The sequence below is a fragment of the Camarhynchus parvulus genome, chromosome 3 (genome assembly GCF_901933205.1).
Source record: "Camarhynchus parvulus chromosome 3, STF_HiC, whole genome shotgun sequence".
NCBI classification, from domain to species: Eukaryota; Metazoa; Chordata; class Aves; order Passeriformes; family Thraupidae; genus Camarhynchus; species Camarhynchus parvulus.
The window spans coordinates 68,479,657-68,501,373 of NC_044573.1; the positions used below are offsets into that span (position 1 = coordinate 68,479,657).

Here is a 21,717-nt window from a genome sequence, read left to right on the forward strand (position 1 = left end):
CCCACAGCATACAACATATCTGCTAGGTTTTAATTTCCATTTTATAGTCATGAAATCTTCTGTTCTGTTTGCAAAGTACGTATCTGTTACGGCTGCATTTTTCCAAGTTTCACCATTCCTACTCACTAAACCAGTCTGATTGTCATCTTTGGCACCATACCAGCTTTGTCACTGCTTTTCTTCCACAGAGATTTGGGGACCTTGTCAAAGCACACTTTCTTCCGCCAGTAATTTGTGTCCCTGGCTCATACGATTAGGGATTAAGGTAGGATTGAATTCAGCCAGCTGCAGTTTTGCAACTAAGCCTGATAACAGCCTGAAGGTGCGGTAGAGGCAATCAGCAGCTGACAATCTCCCATGAGATCAGAAACAGCAGCAGGGGATATGCAGGAGAGGTGCCAGTGACTGTGAAACCACTGTGCAAATGACCATGTGTGTGACACTGAGTAATTTGAACCTAGTGCAGGGTGCTGAAGGAAAGCCAGGGGAATGGCAGAAGTGCACTGTGAGATGCTGGGGACAGCCCCCGCGGCTGCAGAATCCACCTGTGCAGACCCTGCTTATGCGGAAGGGCTCATGACAACTGCTAGAAGCATGACAGGGCTGTGTTGCAAAAAAGGGGCACTTTGGTGAATTGACATAACAGGTCCTAACAGTATTTTGAAAGCATTTTGGAAAGATCAAATTCCTCTAGGTTACAAATAGTTAAAAATGTCCCATAATGGTATCTTCTGCTGCAGTGGACCACATTGCTTCTCAAAGCCAAGGAGCTGGGATTGTTTTTACCTGGGTGACCTTTCAGGCAGGCCATGAGTGGAAAAAGAAACATTGCTTCTTCCCTTTTCCTGGGAAGCAAGGGATCACATCACTTATAGGGAAATTGAGTATGTAAGGAATGGCGCTGAAATAAACCATAGAGGTTTAGGTTAGAATGGTCTCTGCCCACTACTGCTCAGTTATGGAGCATCCCCCCTTCTGGCTGGGGAAACCTGCATATCGGAGCTGATGGTAGGAATTATTTTTCTCCATCCCTCCTTTCCAGTGGCTCTTGGCTAATAGCTGGAACAGGCTGGCAGGGAGAAAGCAGAGATAGGATAAGGCTGAAAGCAGCCCCTTATGATTCACTGACTAGGTCAGTTAATGCCACAGGCAACCAATGCCCTCACACACCAACGGGGCAAAGGAGCGATGTTGCCAACAACAAACAGAAAATCTGTAACTGGGTTCTCAAACAATGGCATTAAGGAACTACCTGATGGTCTGCAACAGCAGCAGTGCCTGCTTTCCTCCTGGTCTGACTCCTGTGATCTGCTGAATACATTGACCAGAGATTTTCTACAGAGCACTTACTTATGCTGCTTCCTGTATGGATTTTACAGTGCCTTGTAAGATCTTGGCTCACCCACCGCTCTCCTTCAAGCTGGTGCCCTCAGAAAGCTTCCTCATCTAACAGGCTGCTTTCACAAAACCTGCAGGAACATAATTGTCTGTGAAAGCTCTGTCCCTTTATCTGCCTGTAGTAGCAAACTCAGCAAATGAACACAGCTGGAGGAAGAGCATTTCCTCTGCTTACAAAACTGCTCTGATTACATGTGTACGTTTTTACCTGTCATGTCTCCTTTACTGCGCACAGCAGCTTTTCACTGCCTCGCTGTAAAACATTAAGGATTAGAAACCCAGAGGGGGATGAGTTTTAATGCATTCAGGGATCTTCCAAAATGTCTTCTGCAAGTGTTGCCATCACTGCAGGGTGTGTACAACACTCAGGTTATATAGCAAATACATAGAAGGAAATATCTTAAACTTTGCCTGTGAACCCTACGAGGATCTAACCAGAAGCAATTACAGAGCATATCAATGAAAAAATGAGAATCTTTTATTTAAAAAAATTAATTAACACAAAATCATTTCCAAGAAAAACTAGAGATTTCGTCCATTCACAGACTATCACATCATGGCACCAGGACATTTGGTGCTCAGCTCATTGGTTGTGGCATTATGTTACCTTTCTCTCCACTTCCCACATCAGGCTTTGTTAATGTTGGGACAGAACTTGTGTTTAAGGTATGCCTAATGCTTCTCTTGCATGGGATGCCATCACCATCTCTGTGTCACAGTTTCCCAAAGCCCGAACTTATAAGAACTCAAGATGTGAGATTTTTATAGGATTGCAGTAATGAGTGGCTGTACACTGGACCGTGAATCTGCAGAGATGAGTACATTCCCACAAATGGGCATGATTAGCAATCTTTTCTCCCTCAAAGAGGTAAGTTGCCATTAATGGTGTGAATAGGATCATCACAGTACCTGCCTTTTGATTTCACACCTTTAGAGTCACATCCCCCTGCAGAGCATGATCTGGCCTGCAGCCAAATTCAGAATTAGACACATTTTAAATGTTTGCTCTCACAAGTTTGCTGAGGGTCCACCCTCCAAATTCTGAGAACTCTATTATGTCTGAAATACTTTCCTGTTCCCAGGCTCTTCCTGGTGAGAACAGAACAAGAGGCAACAGGCAGAAACTGAAGCACAGGAAGTTCCACGCAAACGTGAGTCAGAACATCTGTACGTGCAGGTGACTGAGCACTGGAACAGGCTGCCCAGAGAGGTCGTGGAGCCTCCCTCACTGGAGATGCATCAAGAACCATATGGATGCAATCCTATCCAGCTGAATGGATTCAGGACCTTGACAGGCTGGAGAATTAGGTGTACAGAAACCTAATGAGGTTCAACAAGGACAAGTGTAGGATACTGCATCTGGGGAGGAATAACCTCAGGTGCCAGTGCAGGCTGCGACAGATGTGCCAGAGAACTGCTCTGCGGAGAAGGACCTGGGACTCTTGGTGGATGACAAGCTGACCACGGGCTGGCAGCACTCTTGTGGCCAGGAGGGCCAGTGGTACCCTGGGGTGCATTGGGAAGAGTGTGGCCAGCAGGTCAGGGGAGGTGATCCTGTGATCCTGCCTCTCTACCCATCCCTAGTGAGGCCACATCTGGAGTGCTGTGTCCAGTTTCGGGTTTCTCAGTACCAGAGAGACAAAGAGCAGAGATGATGAGGGCTCTGGAGCGTCTCTTACAAGGAGAGACTGAGGGAGCCGGGGCTGTTTAGTCTGGAGAAGACCGAGAGTGGATCTCATCAATGCATATAAATTACCCAAGGGCACTTGCCAAGAGGACGGTGCCAGACTCTTTTCGGTGGTGCACAGTGTCAGGGTGAGGATAGCTACAAACTAAAACACCAGAAATTCCACCTCAGCATGAGGAGTAACTTTACAGCGGAGGGTCGCAGAGCACTGGGACAGGCTGCCCGGGCAGGTCTCCCTCTCTGGAGACATTCCAAACCCGCTTGGGCCGGTTCCTGCGTCACCCGCTCTAAGTGCTGTCACCGACTCCTTGGAAGGGGGGTTTGGACAAGATCCAGAAATTTCTTTCAGCCTTAACGAAGCTGTGATTCTGTGGCACATTCTCTGAGACAACCCTGCTTTAGCAGGGAAATCAGACCCGACAGCCACAGCCGCCCCACACCGGCGCGGCCCGCGCTGTGATCCCGCGGCTCCCAGATCCCGGGATTCCGTGATCCAGGGGGCGGGGCCTTGGCCCGGGCCAATCGGCGGCGGGGCGGGGCTGTGGGCGGGCCCGCCGGTGACGCCACACGGGCTATGGTGGCTGAGTAGTGACACGTCTCCTTGCGCGGCCTGCCGAGGGGCGGGCGGCCGGCCGAGCCTGCGATCTCGCGGGATCCCGGGGCGGCGGTACCGGGGGCCGCCGGCGGCAGCGGCGGCGGGTACGGGCGGGCGGCCGGCGCGGCCATGGCGGGGGCAGCAGTTCCAGTACGACGACAGCGGCAACACGTTCTTCTACTTCCTCACCAGCTTCGTTGGGCTCATCGTCATCCCCGCCACCTACTACCTGTGGCCGCGGGACCAGCACGCCGGTGAGCGGCCCAACCCCGGGCACGGCCGGCTTCTGCGCCGCCACACAGCGGGGCCAGGCCGGGCCCGCCGCGGTCCGGGCGCCCGTCCGGCCCTGCCCGCGCCCCCGGGGGCCGCCTGGAGGGGCGGCGGCCCCGCGCTGCGCTCGGCGGCGGCCATTTAGCGGTACCTGGGCCGGAGGAAGGGTCCCGGGGCCGCCGCCCCCCGAGCGAGCGCGGCCGGCTCCGCGCCGCGGCTCCTGCAGAGTCATCGCGGCGCCGGGTCCGGGGCTTTGTTTGGGGTTTGCGTTTTCCCTTGTCTTCCCGGAGCGTTTCAGGGTGGATGACCTAAATTTTGATCGTGGGGAAAGAGCAAGCTATTGAGTTGGGGACAAAGAGGAAAAGTTGCCGGGCTCAGCTTTTATGTGCCATAAGGTCACAGCGGGTGCGAAAATGGGGATTTGTTTTTTTCCCATTGCAAATCACAGTTAAACATCCGAAGGGCTAAATTTCTGTTTCACCCTTCGGGATGATGCTTTGTATCCCTGGACGGTGTTATAAAGTTTCTTTGACTAGTTCCGAGTCTCATTTCCAAAGTAATTTTCCACTTTGTCTTTCCTGTATCCCTCTGTTCTTGGAAGGAGAAGGCGTTTTGGTATACAGACTGCACAGGAACACATTTTTAACAGCAGTTCTGAGATTAAAAAGGCTGTAGAAATTGTGTTTAGAGGCTGGGTGGTAAGTGCTTAGTAAAACAGGGATGCTTGATACTGGTTCCCTTTGCAGAAACCTGCTGACCTCTTAAGAGCACTTGTGCTTTGCAATCTGAGCAGAATCCCTTTTGTTCGTTGCATCTTTTTACATTCAGTATCTGGTGGTTACTTAGTGGCTTTGATGCCATTTTAAATGGCTTGCCAGGTTCTGCTTAACTTAGTTTTATATGTAGAAGAAATCCCTAGCGATGGAATCTTAGTCCTGTACCTTCTAGTGAGGAGTAGGATAGAACAAATGTTGTTTTGGTGCCAAATGACAGCTGTTCACAGTCTTGGTTGCTGCCAGACATGCTGGTGGCCTCTGGCAGGGCCCTGGCTGGAGAACCTCTTTGGAGGGTTGCTCTCTGCCCTCCAGGTACTTACTACCTGTTGTACAGCTGAGGAGTTGGTTCTCTCTGCTGAAAGGAAAGGTTAGGTTTCTCTGCCTCCTCTTTCTGCATCCTGACTGTTGCAAGAGGGAGGCGTTACTGGTGTTGAAGGTGTTTTGTAATCTTTGGGTTGTTCTTGAGGAGCGGGGAGTCAGAGAGAAAATATTACTTCTGTAACCTTTTTCTAAACATCAAGATTTGTATTTTTGTTCTGGTGAAGGGTGGGAGGTAGTGGGGGAGAAAATCACTTTTTCTCTTTAATAATGCTTTATTCCTCTGTAGTTCTTAAAAGCTGCTTCTTGGGAAAACGATTGTGACTTGCCTGAGATGCTGCGCAGAATGGTATGGCCAGCAGGGACACTCTGATGTTAGCATCAGTTTCAGGGGGCTGACAGAAGCAGGAAAAGCTGTAGAAATGCTGTCAAACTTATAGCACTTTACTAGCCTTACATAGTTGATTGTCAGCTATCCTTATAGAATGGCAGAAAATGAAAACCTGAATTTGGAATATGGCTGTATGGATTTCACCCAGTTTCCAAATAGGCCTGCCATTAAATTTACTAATTTCTTTCTGTCTAGCCAGCATTGTCCAGTATATGGAGGGCCTGCTGCATATTATTCTGTGTTCAGCGCTAGATTCTTACAAAGCTGTGTCAAACCTTACTTTCCAAAGCAAAAGGTAGATTTTATTATGCTGTTGGTGCAAAGAAATGAGTCAACTAAGTGAAAATCACTAGTGGAAATGAAGGGAGATGGAAGAATGATTTCTGCCTCATAATTGTCTTAATGGATTTTGAAATGTGAATGTAGTCCAGTTTTTAGCATATGCATTAATGGCATGCCTGCAGTCTCTTGATTGAGTTCTGTTCTGCAGGCTCTGTTTAAACAAAGAGTTGAGGTGTCATACAGATCATCATTTGGGACTAATGTTGATCTGCTAAGTAAGTTCTTATGAAGTAAATCTGCTAAGTAGCAGAACACTGTGATGTTTAAGTTGTTTAAGTGTATGGTTCTTAGGCAAGTAATTTCCAGCAAAATCCTCTGAGTATTTTTCTCACAGCTTTTTGTATGTATTCAACCATGCCTGTTCCAGCATTTGAACAAGATTTCAGGAATAAATTAAAACCTTGTGACGGTGGAAAATACTAATTGTTTAGCCACTGCTTCTTGTTTTCAGTGTAATTCACTAGTTTAAAAAACCAGCAAAACCACTTATTTCAGAAGCAAAGAGAAGGCCTATGCTGTGTCTTCAGAAGAGAAATCTTCCAACACTAGTAACTCCTGCTTCCTTCAATGAGCAGAAATATCTGGATGTTGATATGAGATGTTATTTTGAGGCTAGTTTAGAGTGGAGTTTCCAGTACTGAGGCACAGTATTGGGCCAAAGAGAACAAGCTCTGCCAAGACCTCTGCCCTCTGTGTGTAGAACCAAGTAACATTTTTGTTCGGGGGCTGTGTTTTGCCCTACCTGTGCTAGAGAACCCAGTCTTTGTCCTCCTGGTGGGCTTGGTGAGGTGCAGTTGTACTGGTGAACTCTTTCAGCTCCAGCTGCAGGAGTGAAGAAGACCAGATCAGGGGGAGCTTTTGAAGCAAATCAATGCTTGTCCTCCTCACTTCAGGACCCCTTTGCAATGCAAACCAGAGCATCCAAAGACACAGGGCAGATTCCTTTTTTGGTAAAAAAACTGTGTTGGAAGAGGAGCTTCAGCCACGTTGTGTTGTAAGAGCAGACTAGAGCTAGCGTTTCGCAAGGGTGAAATGCTCACTGCAGGAAGGTCAGGCCGCTGGTGCCTGCTGCTTCCATCTACAAATGTGCTGCCATGGATTGCTGGTATGTGATACACTACAGAGTGCCAGTGGAGGGAGAAGTACAGCAAAAATCTGGGAATTGCTGGTAGCTTGTAATATTTTAGGATCTGTTCTGTGCTGTAGTTTTGTAGCAAATGCTCATGGAATAGGTAAACCCCCCGAAAACTCAGTGTTTGTTTTTGCTATAGTGAAGCTTGGAAAGTAAGACTGGATCTATATTGCTTTACTACTTCAAGGAAAATCAAAATGTGTTACCTAATGTCAGATTTGTAGTAGAATAGTTTTTTGGCAAGCCATTAACATTTTGCTTTTACTTCTTATTATAATAAACTTTTGGAAAGCCTTTTCAATACTATTGTCTGGAAGAGCAGCATGATGTAACTTCTGTCTCTAAAGTACTGAGAAAAATTTGAGCTGCTTTTTTTTCCTGAGTATCTAAACCTGCTTTTTCCAGGCATTCTGATAGAGTCCATATGAAGTGTTGCTGCAGCCTGTGGTAAGGGTTGATGCTAGTATTTGGGAGGGTTTTGCTCTGGCGTGCTAGACACTCTGTGAACTGTCCCATAATTTCATTACCTCAGCTTTGATAAACCAAACAAGCAGGTAATTGACTTTGTAAACTGGATTTGTCCAAATGACTTTACCTCCTTGGTGTTCACTCCAGAGCTAATAAAGCCTTTATGGAAGGTTAATTGTTCAGCTTTGTGTCTTGGACTGAAGTTTCATAATTGCGTCGAGGCAGCAGTGTTCTGACGGAGTTAAGTCTTGTACTTCTCCCCATCCCTTGTGCCAAACAGAGCACCAATGTATGGGAGTGGAAGAAAGTAATTTTAGCTAAAATTGATTGTTGTCCCTTTTTTCTTCTCTTTCTTCTGTCTTACTTTTAATGTGTGTTCATTTCTGTGTAAGATTGTGTGTAGCTGGGATGGTACAGGATGTGACCGAGGGAAAGAAGACTGATTCTTTCAGTGTTGGTGATGGCTTCAGGTGATGGTGAATATGGCTTCAGGCTATATTGTTTATCCTTTACCTGTTTCTTTAAAACCTATGTGTGTGTATATATGTTTTATTACTAAAAGAAGTCATACTTTTTCTGGGTTACCTTTGTTTTGGGAAAATACTGGTATTAATTTAGCCTAATTACTGTGAGTAAAACCATTGAAAGGATTGCTCTTGGAACAAAAAATGTAGTTGCTAAAAAGTTATTTTCGTGCAGATTCATTCTTAGCTGAAAAGGTATTTTCTGCAATGGGAATTTTCAAGTTGTTTTTCTAAATATTAATTGTGAGAGTTGAAGAAAAAGATTTTTTTTTCCCTCAGCAGTTTGGGGTGGAGGAGTGTCCATCAAAGTACTTTCCTGCTGTTGGACTTGCTTTGAAGTTTCAGTGTAAGCTTGTGTAGATTAAATGTCAGCATCTAGAAAGGAAATGGAGAGCAAGGGGTGAATTAATCTAGTTGGATAATATGGCAGTTGTTGCACAATGCTGATATGTTTGCTGAACTTTGTGTATTTCTTGAATTATACCTGTGCTGCTGGATTGAGGCACATAATTATAAAGCTGTGCTGAAACAGGTGGTCAAAGATTGTGATGTGCTTTGCAGTTAAGTACATGTACCTGGAAGCTTGCTAGTTCATATTTTTTTAGTTTCTTTTGGTCTTCATTAAATAAATTATCCTGTTTTAGGGCATTGGGTATTCATAATTTGTTACAAAGCTGATGGAAAGAATAGAAGTATCTATCCTGAGTTTTTTTTATAGTAACTTGAACAAAACAAGATGTTGAAAACATTTCACAAACCCCTAAGAATAACAGCTGTGAATACAAAAATAATGCTAGAAAAAGATTGCAGTCTCTTCTCTGAGAGAAAAGAGGCTGTAGGGACTGTTCTGTTTGGAATGTAGATCTTCTTTCTTGAAGTTTAAGAACATAAAAACCTACTGTTGGGAAGGGAAGAAAACCAGATGAATGGCTGCATTTTTGTATCTAGAAAAAGTATTGATATGAAATAGATAAAAGCTATTTCGTTAATTTTAGTTATAAAAGAAATCCATACAAAGTCTATGGTGTTTCAAAATTAAAAAAAAAATTGTTTGGCTTTTGTTTGTTTGTGTTTTTTGTTTTTGTTGCTGCTCCCCACCCTGGCTGTATGTTGTCCCGTTGCTCACTACTAACATTTTTTCCTTTGCACCCTCCCCTCTCAAGTGTTTCTGTGTGAGATACAGCTAAAGTTCTCTTGAAGAACACTGGGCTAATACCAAGAAAAACTTTAAAAAGTCTGGTTAAAGAAGGCAATTTCCTGCTAATTTTTGAAGTTGCCATACCCGTAGTAAGTAGCATAGGCAATTAGAGAACCCTAAAAATATTGCAGCCTTTTTTGTATTGAGGGTGGACAAATATACAGAAATATTTTAAAATGACAGCTTACTTGGTGACTGTTAAAAGGGAGAATATAATACCATGTTGATACTTAATATTATTTCTTTTATTTTTTCCTGTACTGCTATTTTGAAGCAGTAGGGCTTTTTGTATAGTTCTGTAGATAGTAGTTGTCACTCACTATCAAAACCTTCTCATTCAAAACCTTGATCAGAAGTCCTGAGAAAGTTGTTCTGTAAAGGTTTGCTTAGTTTTTTTGCTTAGTTCTTAGGAACCATACTTCTCAGTATATCTGCCCACTATACTGGATATCTTTGGTAGTAGTGTCAATAGGGAAGATTTCTCTGTAATTTTTTGGTGTGTTTTTCATCTGTGTCAGTTGAGAGAGTGCAGGCAGCCCTTTTTCTGTTTTATCTGAGCACTTGTACCTCACAGCAACCGAGGGAGAGGAAGCAGCATTGCTGCTGCTCCCACTCTGGGTAAAATTCTTCTGTGATGCTCCTAATCCTCTGGTGTGAGATAGGATTGGTTGGAGTGGGTTAACTGTGATGCCTGTCCTTGCCCACAGCTCGCTGAAATCTCATTAACCTTACTCCAGAGTATTTCACAGCATTTTGGCATTTGGTAATGCAGGATAAAGTACAGGATGCTGGTAAAGGACAGGATAAAACCCCAGGATTCCATGCTCATTGCTAATGTGGTGGCTAAGCATGGGTGTGAAAACTTGATATCTGTGAATATAAGCATTTTGTGCCCATATGTGTGTGCTTATCCTTTCCTGTTAATATAATCTTTTATCATTATGTCAGGAGGTCAGAGTCAGTGAAACTCAGTTATGCATCTAAGGACTGTTACTACCTACAAATTGAGCTTTTTGAGAGATTGAGTATACCATGATTGACGTAAACTATTTCAAGTTCCAAAAAATACAGTTTATTAGGTGACTGTTTGAAGGCAGAATATAATGTAATGGTGATAGTTTACTTTGTTTTGTTAATTTTTTTTTCACTATTTTGCTATTTTGAAGCAGTAGGGTTTTTTTGAGAAACATTTGAAGAAGGGGCAAACGTCATGAGATGCCACTAGTAATGTCTAGCAATTATCTCTAAAAATATTTTTCAAAACAAAGCATTTGCACAGAGTTTCCAAATTTCTTTGTTATTTGGAAAAAAAAAGCCTGTCGTTTCATGGAATTTTTAAAAAGTATTATAATCTTACTATAACCACTACAGCTTCCTAGTAGTAAAATAAAGTTAATAGCCCTGTATTAGAGATTAGTTGAATGGCTTCAAGACGTCCAGAATACAAAATGCTGAAAAGCTTTTTTTGTGGCACGTTAAGGATCAAACCGTTACAAGAACTTTATCTTTCATTACGTGTACATAAAAATAAAGTAGTTTCTATTTTAAAAAAATTCATCCTATGTTATGGAAGCTTATGAAAACAGTGTACTGAAGGTTTTATTGCACATCTTGTTCATTTAATAGTTGCTGCAAGGTTGTCTTGACTACTCGCAGACATGACACAAAACTAGCAGGTTATACAGGCTATTAGATTTAGATTCAGTTATGGTTTCATGGGCAGCTAAACTGTTCCTGGAGAAGGAGCAGGAAATTTGAGAGAGAAGCAAGGTAAATGACAGGAAATGGAATCAGTAGTGATTCCATAGTTTGGTGGTTTTTTTTGTTTTTTAGTGTGTTGCTTTTGTTTTGTTTGGTTTTTTGTGATTTTTTTTAAATTTGTGTTTCAATTTCATGCCTGTGAAGAAGGGTTCAGATCTGCAGCAGTTTAAGCAAGTCTTGTCTGGGGCTGATGCTGCATCCTTGCCCCCTGTGGTGCTGTTTTCTCCCATTGTGGGGTTTATAGGCCTTTCCCTCAGTTACTAGCCAGGACCTGACATGTATCTCAATTTCATGGTGAGGAGGGTTGTGCTGGCTGGAAATATCAAGAGCAGGGTACAGGTGCAAGAGCACAAAACAGGTGCCTAATTTCTTTCTTGAGCAAAAAGATTAGTGTCTGCACCAGTTTTTAAATAAGTATACAATTAAGAAGATTGAAGAGGTGATTTTAGATTTTTCACCTAGTATTTCTCTTTTGCAGGAAATTGCTTACAGGCATTTTAAATTCAGAAGATTCCTTTATCATGGTTGGCTGGATGAACTGTTTGAAACTAAGATATTTGTAAGCATTGTGGCTTTTCAAAGGCTTACCTTGCCAATAAAGTTTCAAATACCCTTTTTTCTTTAAAAGCAAAAGCATGGACATACTGGGTCAGATCAGGTGGGGTTTTTTATGTAGTATTACAGAAATGAGTGCCTTAAGGGAGGAGAACGGGACAAGCATAGATGGTGTTTCCTTTGCATATTTTCTGTGTTTCCAGTGGTTTTGAGTTCAGTAACTTTTGTTATAGCATCTGTACCATCCTGTGTGAGGGAGGTGACTGTATCTGCTGCCCACACCACAAATAATCACCTTTGCAGCTGCTTCTGATGTTGCTTAACAATCCTTATTTGCTCTACTGGAAGAGGAAGTAAACATTCAGTCCTGGCTGTCACTTAGGATTTTTACAGCCTTCCATTACCTCTCCTTGCACTTTACTCTCTCAGCTGGAAGATTTGTAGGTTATATTTTGGACATAAATCTCCTTATATGTTTGATGGACCTTGTTCACCTTAATTGAATGTTTTCTCGTTGCCCCTCTTTAAGAGGTGGGGTTAGGACTGTGCATCGCATTTGAGGTACGTACAGCCTCAAGGCTGGACATACCTCCAGCTTATGTGGTGGAGTAATAATCCCTTCCTTTTCTTGTAGGAATGCACTAAACACAGGCTCTGATTTTTATTAGTAATAAGCATTCAGCTGAGTTTTACATAGAACAGTTTCCCACAACACCAAGATTGTATTCTGAGAGGTAATGGTCAGCCTGGAGCTCACCCTTGTATATGTAAAGTTAGAATAGCCCCCACTGGACTTTGTTTTCATACTCTTAGTAGTATGTGCCATTCAGAAGTGCACTTGCTTGATCTTTACAGTTCTTCAGGATGCCCTTGTCCTTGTTACCCAGAATAAGTTCATATCATCCAGAAGCTTTATTTTACTGCTCACCCTTTTAGTCTGATTACTTATTAATGAAATGTATTGTAGTTTCAACACAGATTCCTGCAGAGCTCCTGGCAATTTCCTTCTGCTGGGAGAATTGGCAATTCACTCTGTCTTCTAGTCACATATTTATTTTTGCAATAGTTAGATGGTTGTTCTGAAAGACTTGTAAAAGGAACCTTTCAGAAGCCTTTTGGAAACCACAGACTGTATCAGCAGGATCTGTTCTGTTTGTTTACTTCCTTGAGAGGACTTTACCAAAGACTCTACTGATGCTGAATGGATGTATGGTACTTATTCTTGTGTTCACTAATTCTGTCCTTTATTAGAGTTTCTTCAGGGTGTGCATCAGAACAGTACTGACTACAAGCATTTTTAGTGACTGATGATATGTTTAGTGACTTTTGTTTGCATTTATTTTGGATTGAGTGTGTTCTGGTTTCCTCCCCACACCAAACTGATAAAATTCAGTTAATAGTTAAGAGTGTGTAATCTTGGAGCCCAGCATTGTTGTTGGCTTTGTCTGAAATTGATAACCTTGACTCATGTGGGTGCTGTTCCATAGTAAAATGTCCAGTTTTCTGATTCCTCTCAGATTCTGTTAGTTTTGCAATGCAGCTATAGCTCCAGCCCTGCTATAAATTTGATAAATTAGGTGATGGAGCTTAAATGTTATTATAGTTAGTTCCACTGACTGTTTTGTCAGTGCAAATGAGACAGTACACTAATAGGAAGGACAAGGTTTGGAAGTGGCTTGGTTAGCAGTTGTGTAATGTGGAACTGTGCCCAGTTGACTGTAAACACAAAGCTTGGGTAAGTAAACTCTGAAAAGAGGTTAACTTTCAGGATATTGAATTGTCTTATGTTGCTGTTTTTTAAAGCTGTTAGTAACAAGTGCTATCTTTTGGTCAGCAAATATGTGTGGAATTGTGGGAATGGAAAGTTAGGAAACTTTTTGTTCCTTTTAAGCTTTATCTAGTTGCTGCAAAACATGCTCTGGAAAAAAGCAGCTTTGCTGTTAAGTATTTCATAGGTCTCTTTGTAGTTAATGAACTGCTTGGGGTTTTAATACTTAAAATGTTACTCAAAACACATAATTTTTTTGGCTTATTTCTGTGAATATTTACTAGAGAGAAAAATCTCTTTGAAAACAACCAGGGTGAGATTATTCAGCTATAAATGTTTTAGTTAAGAGGCTAACCTGGACATGACCTCTTTATAGATAAATAATGAGGGTAATGAGGACAATTCTTATAATGATAGACATTAAGGTTAAAAAGCATCTATCAGATGGTTTAATTCTTCACTGCTATGGTGCATTTAAGATCCTGAAACATGCTTTCCATTTTAAATTTTTTTAAAAGTAATCCCAGTGGGAACACTATTGCTTATTTGAAGGCTTTTGCATTTAAGCAACAGTGTTTTAGAGCACTTTAAAATCAATTTAATTTGCTTCATGCCTCTTAATTTGGGGTTTTACAGTAGAAGTCAATCCTATTATAATAAAGTTGAAATTGCTCAGTACTTCAGAGGAGCTGCTGTGAGTTTGCTGTAGGTTTCAATCCTGCCTCTTAGTTGCTGGCAAAGATGGGTTACTGCTTTTACAACATAGTTATAATTGTTTGTTAGTGTCATTTTTGAAAGTAAGTGTGTGGGGTTTTTCCTCATCCTGTGACTTAAAATTATCTCAGATAACATACTATATCCATGTGGAGTCTTTTTCTGTAATAATTATCAAAGAAAATGTCAACAGCGTTAAGCATAGATGGCCTAGTGAAAAAGTAGGGTAGCCTTTTCCTAATTCATCTGTTATCTGAGAAGTGGTTAAGTGCTTAAGAAAGTAAATTTTTACAGATAGCCTCAGTTCAAGACCTCAGTAAATAAGTTGTTAATGCAGTTATTTTATTTCTGTTATTGTTGAAGTAGAAAAGAGCCCAGGAGTTCAAGATTTATATATATATATATATATATATATATATATATATATATATACACACACACACCCCCATGTTACTGTGGAAAGTATATAGGATGCTACTCAAGTGTACAGTTTAGAGGATTAAAACTGTGGAACTCTGAGTAAAATCCAGGAAACCTGGAAACCCTGGAGTGTTTTGACTGAGCCTGTTGCCCTCAGTTTTAACTGAACAGGTGTAATGCTTAGAGCTGTGGTGTCCCTGTGCTGTAACCTTTACTCAAGACTTGCATGCTGTGTGTATTACTTGCACCTCTTGATACTTTCCACAGGTACAAGTTTTCCATTCAGGTGTAGAGAGAGGATGACACACTACAAATCAGTTTTGTGAAAGTCTGGCTTTAAAGTGATCTTGGCATTTCCTAGGGCTGCAGGATTGTGTTGCTCTGTGTTTCTTGCTGAAAGAAGTAATTTTCTTTCAAAACCATTCTCCTTTGGATGAATTGTCTGCAACTGGTGGGCAGAATATTTCATATGCACCTCCTCCTATTTCTTTTTCTGACAGAAAATATGCTGGAACTGTATTCTGGACTATGTGAGTTTGCTTTTTGTAATAGCCTGAAGGTAGAAAGAAAACAGGAGGCTAGGATGTATTTCTGTCCTCTCCAGCAGTTTGAGGTAGAATAATGGAAAACTGGTGGCTTCCATTGATTCTGGATTTTAGCTTTTTGCTTGCTTTTGGCTGTCATAAAAATTGACTGATACTTTAAAACTTTTATATGCTTTAGATATAAATACTGATGCCAGTAGTCTTATTTGTGGTATTTTTTTCCTAAAACTGACCTTTGTTTGTTGCAGCTGAAACAAGATTCTGGGGATTAAAACTTCTCAGTATAATTGCAGCTGTACCTCTTTCCGTTCCCTCTTCTAGTATTGCCTGTGTCCAATAACAATAAATGTGCAATCTTCTCTTTTTTCTCAGAAGGATGAAAAAGAATCTCCCCTTAGGTTTTTTTTTGTTTTGTTTTGTCATTCTTTTTAAGCACTTTTTGGAACCTCCAGAACCTGAAACAACAATAATAGGTTTAGGTAGGGATCAATTGTCAAATGTTCCTGAGGATTGGGTGTATCCTTCTGTTTCTTTGGAAGCAGGTATGTAAGATAGGTGAACTTCAAAACCAAACTTAAGCCAGGCATGGCTGAATTGTAAACACGGGTTGAATATAATATCTGAAAATTGGAAATCCAACCTGTAATTAGCTTTCTTCTGTGTCTGTATGTCCTGTGTCCTCACCCATTGTGTGATTAGTAAATCAGAGCAGAGGTTATGACAGATACGAGAAATTTTTGCCGCACGAGGATGGTCAAACTGTGGAATAGGTTGTTCAGAGGCACAGTGAGCTCTGTCTTTGAAGCCACTCCAAAGGCCTACAGCCAGACCTCGAGCAGCTGCTTTTTTGACTCTCCTTTGAGCAGCAGGGTTTGATTAGGTGATCTCCTGAGGCCTTTCCCACCCTTTCCAACCCGTTAGGTTCTGTTTTACCCAAGAACTGTGTGGTCTGCATTACGGTGCAGAAGAAGCAGATGCCTCGGGCTTAAAGAACTGGAGTTTCAAGAGGTTTGCATAAGTTCTGATCAAGTCAAGTCTGTTTGCTTAAACACTCTCTACTTGTACCTGTTTTGATGTCCAGAATACAAAAGAAGCGACTGCAGCAGTCAACAAGGGAAGACCAACCTATGTCATCTACCTAAACTTCTGTAAGGCCTCTGACAAAGCCATTAAAGAGATGGCACTCAGGTTTTCTTCGGTATCAGTACTAGTTATATTTCTTGAATTGAAAGTATGTTAAGATGTAGTTTTGGCTGGACATTCACATACATTTTTAAGTTAGTACAGTATGCACTTGTGAGAACCCTTGTGAGTAAGAATTGTGTTGGGGAAAATCTGCTTGTGAATCTCAGGAACTTTGTGTGCATTAAGAACAATGTGGAGGGAAATAAAGCAGGCATGGGATGCTTTCCCAGATTATTTACAGGAATGAAGTGGCAGTCTACATCCTCTTGTGAGAGGGGTGCTTTAACAGTACCTTGATGCATGGGGTAGTGTTAGTGAGATTAACTCAAAAGCCCCATGGGTGCATTATGCCTAGGCTTTCCAAGGCTGTTTAATACCTATTCCTAAAACTGTAGGAGGGATTCGCTATTGTGAAGGGTTTTACCCATTGAACGAGAAGTGGTTTTGACTGGAGGAAAAGCATTTCCTCCCACCCCACACACACTTGTCTCCCTGTAATCCCATATCAAAGGATGTTGTGTGAAGTACTCTTACACTGTGATGGGAAGCCATGATCTGGACTGAGAAGAAATGAGAGAACTCTACTTGTGTGCTTTTAAAACTCTGAACCTTTTTCCCTGACAGAATACGGATTCCAGAGCTAAGATCCAGAAAAAGTATAATTCATATTTCACTGCAGAGCTTTACCTTAAGGAATGTGTAAGGTGTTCACTGCAGTGTGGTCAGGGTCTGCAGGATATTGCAGGGCGGTGGCATGGTAAATTCACTTGTGTAAAAAGGAAGCTCCTTTTGTCAGACAAAGGCAAAGCAAAAAAGATCTCATTTATCCACAACTTGCTGTTGTTCCTGCTATACTCTTTATTTGTGTACAAATACCAGTTTGCCTGTCGGTTGCATTCTGTTTGTTTTTCCTGCATGCCATAGCTGACATACTGAAAAGGGAAACTTTTGGAATTGAGTGGCAGAAGCAAAGTTTACAGGTGCATGGTAGGCAAAGGTTGAGTTCACATGTGATGGTTACTGTGTGGCATATAGGAAATAGAATGGCTTTATTTTAGGTGGAGAGAGTAATCTGACCAACTTCATGCATGTAGAGCATCACTTAAATGGATAGAAAGCATTCTTTGCTCTGGTAATGCTGGACCTTATGTTAGTCCTCCAACTGACCTTGTGCTGCCTGTTCGGGGTGAGGTGGGCATGTTTGCTGTTCTGTGTGCTGCCAGCTTGGTTAATCACAATCTCTCTATTTTGATAGAACAAATTCGATTAAAGAATATAAGGAACGTGTATGGAAGGTGTTTGTGGTACCGCTTGCGACTGCTCAAGCCACAGCAGAACATAATTCCTACAGTGAAGTACGTACATTTCATTTGCATGGCTTCCCATTAAAGCAATTCTTACCTTATTTTATATAGAAATACACTGGTTTGTAATCAAAGCAGGGATTAGTTACTTCTACATCGCTAAAGAGACATTTGCAATCTGCAGTATTTGAATAATTAATAGGTAATCATTATTGTCTAATAGGGCTTGAAATCTAGATGCATACCATTTGTCCTTTATAAAATACCTGAGGAATGAGACCAGTGAACCTCAGCTGTAGAAAAAAGTAAACAATGCTTTTATTTGTTCAAAAAAATTATTCTCCCTCACTGAAATTAGTAGTGCTAGTGCAATCTTTTGATTTAAATATTTAGTATGTGAACATATATACTCAAATATAAAAGAATAATAACTTTGTAAGTTTGAAGCTGAGCCCTTTATCAGTTCCTTGTTACACCTATCCTCAAAATGTTTAGCTGTCTGTTATGTACCTGTGTCAGCTTTTTGTGTTTTGGTTTGTTTTCCTTTTAACACATTGTCTAGGATCTAGTTAAAATCATCCTTTAAAAATTGGAAATAATAGTGTATACCTGCTGAGGAGAGACAGTTAAAAAATGGAGGCTTTGTGGTAGTGGATTGTCCTTGTTAAAAGCTAGGAGAAAAAGTGGTATTAAAACTGAAATACTAATACCTGCTTTAGTGTTTCTTGCTGTTTTAATACTATACTATTTCTTGAAGAGTGATATAAGATGGCTTTCAATGTTATTAGAATGGTGCTAGAGCTAGTGGATTTGTGTATTTAGAAAATTCTTTTTCTTCCAAACAGGAAAATAGTCCTCCTTGCTGGCTGGGCATTATTTTTGTTCCTTGCATACAAAGTTTCCAAAACAGACAGAGAGTATCAAGAATACAACCCTTATGAAGTGTTACATTTGGATCCTGTAAGTAATAACATCTTTCACTAGTCTGTACTACTGTAACTGTATTTGCTGTGTGTAGATGTTAATCTTGGACTTATTTTTTCAAACAAAGTAAGTTTAGTGAATCTATCTAGTGTTTTTGTTCTTTTTTGGCATGTAAAAGTTACTGCTGCATGTTATAAAGTCAATTGTTATGTGTTTTTTGCCCATATCTGTACCAATTTATAACTTTTATATCTAGTGCCTTCAAAATGTAGTGAGGTGGGTGTTTGAAAATCCTATTCTGATGTTGTTTTCCTCTCTGTGTACAGGAAAATAGCAAAAAAAAACCTGTTTTGTGTGCCCTGTGTAAATCTTCTGAATAGGAACTTTTAGGGATGCTAAAGTAACTGTATAAACAAGAATGTGAATTCATTTGATTTACAGTTCCTGTACGGAGCAATATTTACAAATAAGAGGTTTCACTGAAGGGTGTTGGTGATGCACATTTTGATGTAGTGCAGGCTACCTTGAATTTTGGTTGTATCTGTGGATGCAAACAACAAATTCTGAACAGCCAATAGGTTTATTGAACTGGGATAAAAAAAAGATATAGTGCCTATCTAGAAAATAGATGCAGTGCTTTGTTTCATACTGAAGGACTGATTCAAAATGGATGCAAAAAATTACATATCTCAAGGATAGACTTTCTGAACGTCTTTTAAACTCTTCATCTTAACCACAATACCTTGAGCAGATTGTCTGCTTAGGTTAATTATTTCCTGATCCAAGGCTCCTCTTTTGAATAACAGTAGAGTCATCTTTCCAGTTCTGGAGTCTGAGGTCTGTTTCACTCTCAAGTCTGAAAAAATACACTGTGGATCCAGCTCAGCACAAGAACATGAATAAGCTTTGAATGTACCTGTTTTGACTAAATGTGATGTATGTTGTTAATGTGAGAGCTTAATCTGTGTGTGAACTTTAGCAAATACATTTCTTGCCTTTAAATGATGTTGACTTGTCAGCAGAGAAAAGCAGCACCTTGTGCTAAGGAAGCCATTTATAGCAGGTGAGAAGTCTGTAGCCTATTTCTAGCTAGACAGGTAGAACACCTGCCTGTCATGTCTGGAGCCAAGTTACTGCAATTCAGCCACTGCTCAACTCACTGCTGCTGACTTGAATTCTCTCACTGATGCACAGGAAGGAGCAATACAAGTTTTTACTATTAAATGGTGTCTGTTGGACCCATGCAGTTTAAATGTTCTTATAACTGGGTTAACTTTGATTAAACAAATCAGGCTTGGGATTAGGTCATCCGAGTATTTTCCTTTGTTATCCTTCTGAAATTTCTACAAGTAACAACCCAGGGGGGAAAGAAAGGAATGCACGTAGTGAATTATAGCTTTGTGTTTATTGATAAAAACTTGTACACGTGCTCAAGACATGTGCAACTTACCCAGGCAAAAAAAAATAATTCTGGAATGCCTTAAGAACTGAAGGATGGAGCATGTTCTCATAAGGACAAGCTGAGTGAGAGCCAGAGATTTTAAGAGGAGGATGAAAAGATGGTTGTGAAGATAGATGGTTGAAGTAGGGCTCAAGAAGAGTTCAAAATCTGAGCCTGTTTCTTGCTGTCAAGTAATTTGTATTAAATCTCTTCAAAGATTTTCAGTTCGGACTACATGAAAAATGAACAGATTTCTTCTGTTACCATTCAAGTGGAGCCTTGAGAGTTGTAGCTGGTCCTGCTGATGAAGTGATACAGATGCTGAAGTGTAGTTAGATAATGGAACTGTTATTGTTATTAAAAAAAACCCTAAAACACCACAACCCCCTCCCCCTAAACTTAAAAAAAATTAAAATGGTTGCAGATGCAAGCGCTTCAAAGTTTTGATGCACAATAATTCACTTCTTTGCATTCATACTCTAGTCAAGATTATTTTTTATGTTAGCATATCAATTTATAACAAGAGGCTTTTATTTCCCGAGAACTACAGCACCAACAAAGTCCAGATAATGTACTTCCACCAGATTTTATATGCAGTATCAGCACTGTGTTTTGAACATAGAATAGCTCTTTTTGAAGCATGCCACTGGAATTCACTAACACATAAGGTGCTCAAATATTAATTATTTATTTAATAAGTATCTGTACTGCAGTTTCAAAGCTGGGATCCAAGGCATAAAGATGAATCTCAAAAGGGATTATATACAGGCACACTCTGTGTTCCAAGTAGACTGATACCAGCTGTCCAAAGCTACTAAGCTTTTCTGTAAGTTAGGCCTAACCTCCGTAGCCTAGCTTTTGAAAATGAGGAGGAAGAATTTATTGTAGATGAAAAACTTGTCAACTTTTCTGGGATTGTGTGCACCTCCCTTTGTTCTTTTTCCCCTACTTTTTAGCTTCTTCTCCCTATCTGGCATTCTTTCTCTAGTCTTGAAACACCTGGTTTTAGTTGAAGTCTAATTTATAATGGAGTAAATTCATCCTGTGCATTAAATCAGGCATGCTGTTGAAAAATAGTGTTGGAATATGGCAGACTGTATAAAGTGAGATAAAGTAACAGCAAGTGAAGCCTCAGGGTAGTTTAATTTCTGGTTTAAATTTATTGAAACAGTACCATCATCTGTGATTAAATTCTTGTGTGTTTATTATGCAGTTAAGGTCAGCATGCTAGGCTTCTCTGGCACAAAATACTGGAAAGTCTTGTGGTAATTGTTGTGCAAAACTTAGCATATAACATATAGAAAAAAGCTTTAGCTGAACTTACTATAAAGTTTTGTTGGTTGTCATGAGTAGTGAAGTTCACAGTCCAAGCTGGAAGTTAATGCAGAAGGGATTGTGTTGGTGGCATTAACAACATGCTGGAGTAGAATAAAAATCAGTCTTTCTCAGGTATAGGTAATGTATTCCCTTTGTTCAAGAAGTTTGAAATAATTTATGGGTAGGATGATTCTAGTCAAAGGTCTTTTTAAGTGGCAGGGAAATCTGCTGTTCCTGGTGACTGACAGATTTATTTCTGCATACAAACTGCAAGTAGAACATCATATTTGATCTATGAACTATGCTTAAATAGAAGAATATTGCAAATGAGAGTTCCTTGTATTCATGAATATGTTTAAGATTTGCCAAACAGATAAGAAATCCTTCCTTTTTTTTTGTTCCTATAGATGGACAAGCAAAATAATCCAGATAAAACCCAGTATTCAATCATCTTAGTGTGTTTTACTTAGACTCTGAACTTCTGTCTTCATTTAAAAATATAATAGTTGTAAGAATTTTATCAGAAAAATAATAATATTTTAATGAAACATAGTTTCATGATCCTATGTTACAATATAATTCTTCAGTGAATGGTTCAGAAAAATACTATGCAATGTGTATTAAGATTATATATAAAGAATGAATTTTATTTAAGGTATTTATTAATAAATGCAAACCTTTCCT

The 21,717-nt window shown here is 40.5% G+C and overlaps 1 protein-coding gene across 1 annotated transcript in view; it reads left to right on the plus strand.

The window, feature by feature from the left end:
- The first annotated feature begins 3,670 nt into the window (after nucleotides 1–3,670).
- Nucleotides 3,671–21,717, plus strand: part of SEC63 (SEC63 homolog, protein translocation regulator) — a 52,088-nt gene continuing 34,041 nt past the window's right edge. Inside the window, exons 1-3 of the mRNA XM_030944689.1 lie at nucleotides 3,671–3,934; nucleotides 17,303–17,402; nucleotides 18,197–18,311. The gene's annotated coding sequence lies outside the window, so the exon portion shown is untranslated. The remainder of the gene's footprint in view (nucleotides 3,935–17,302; nucleotides 17,403–18,196; nucleotides 18,312–21,717) is intronic.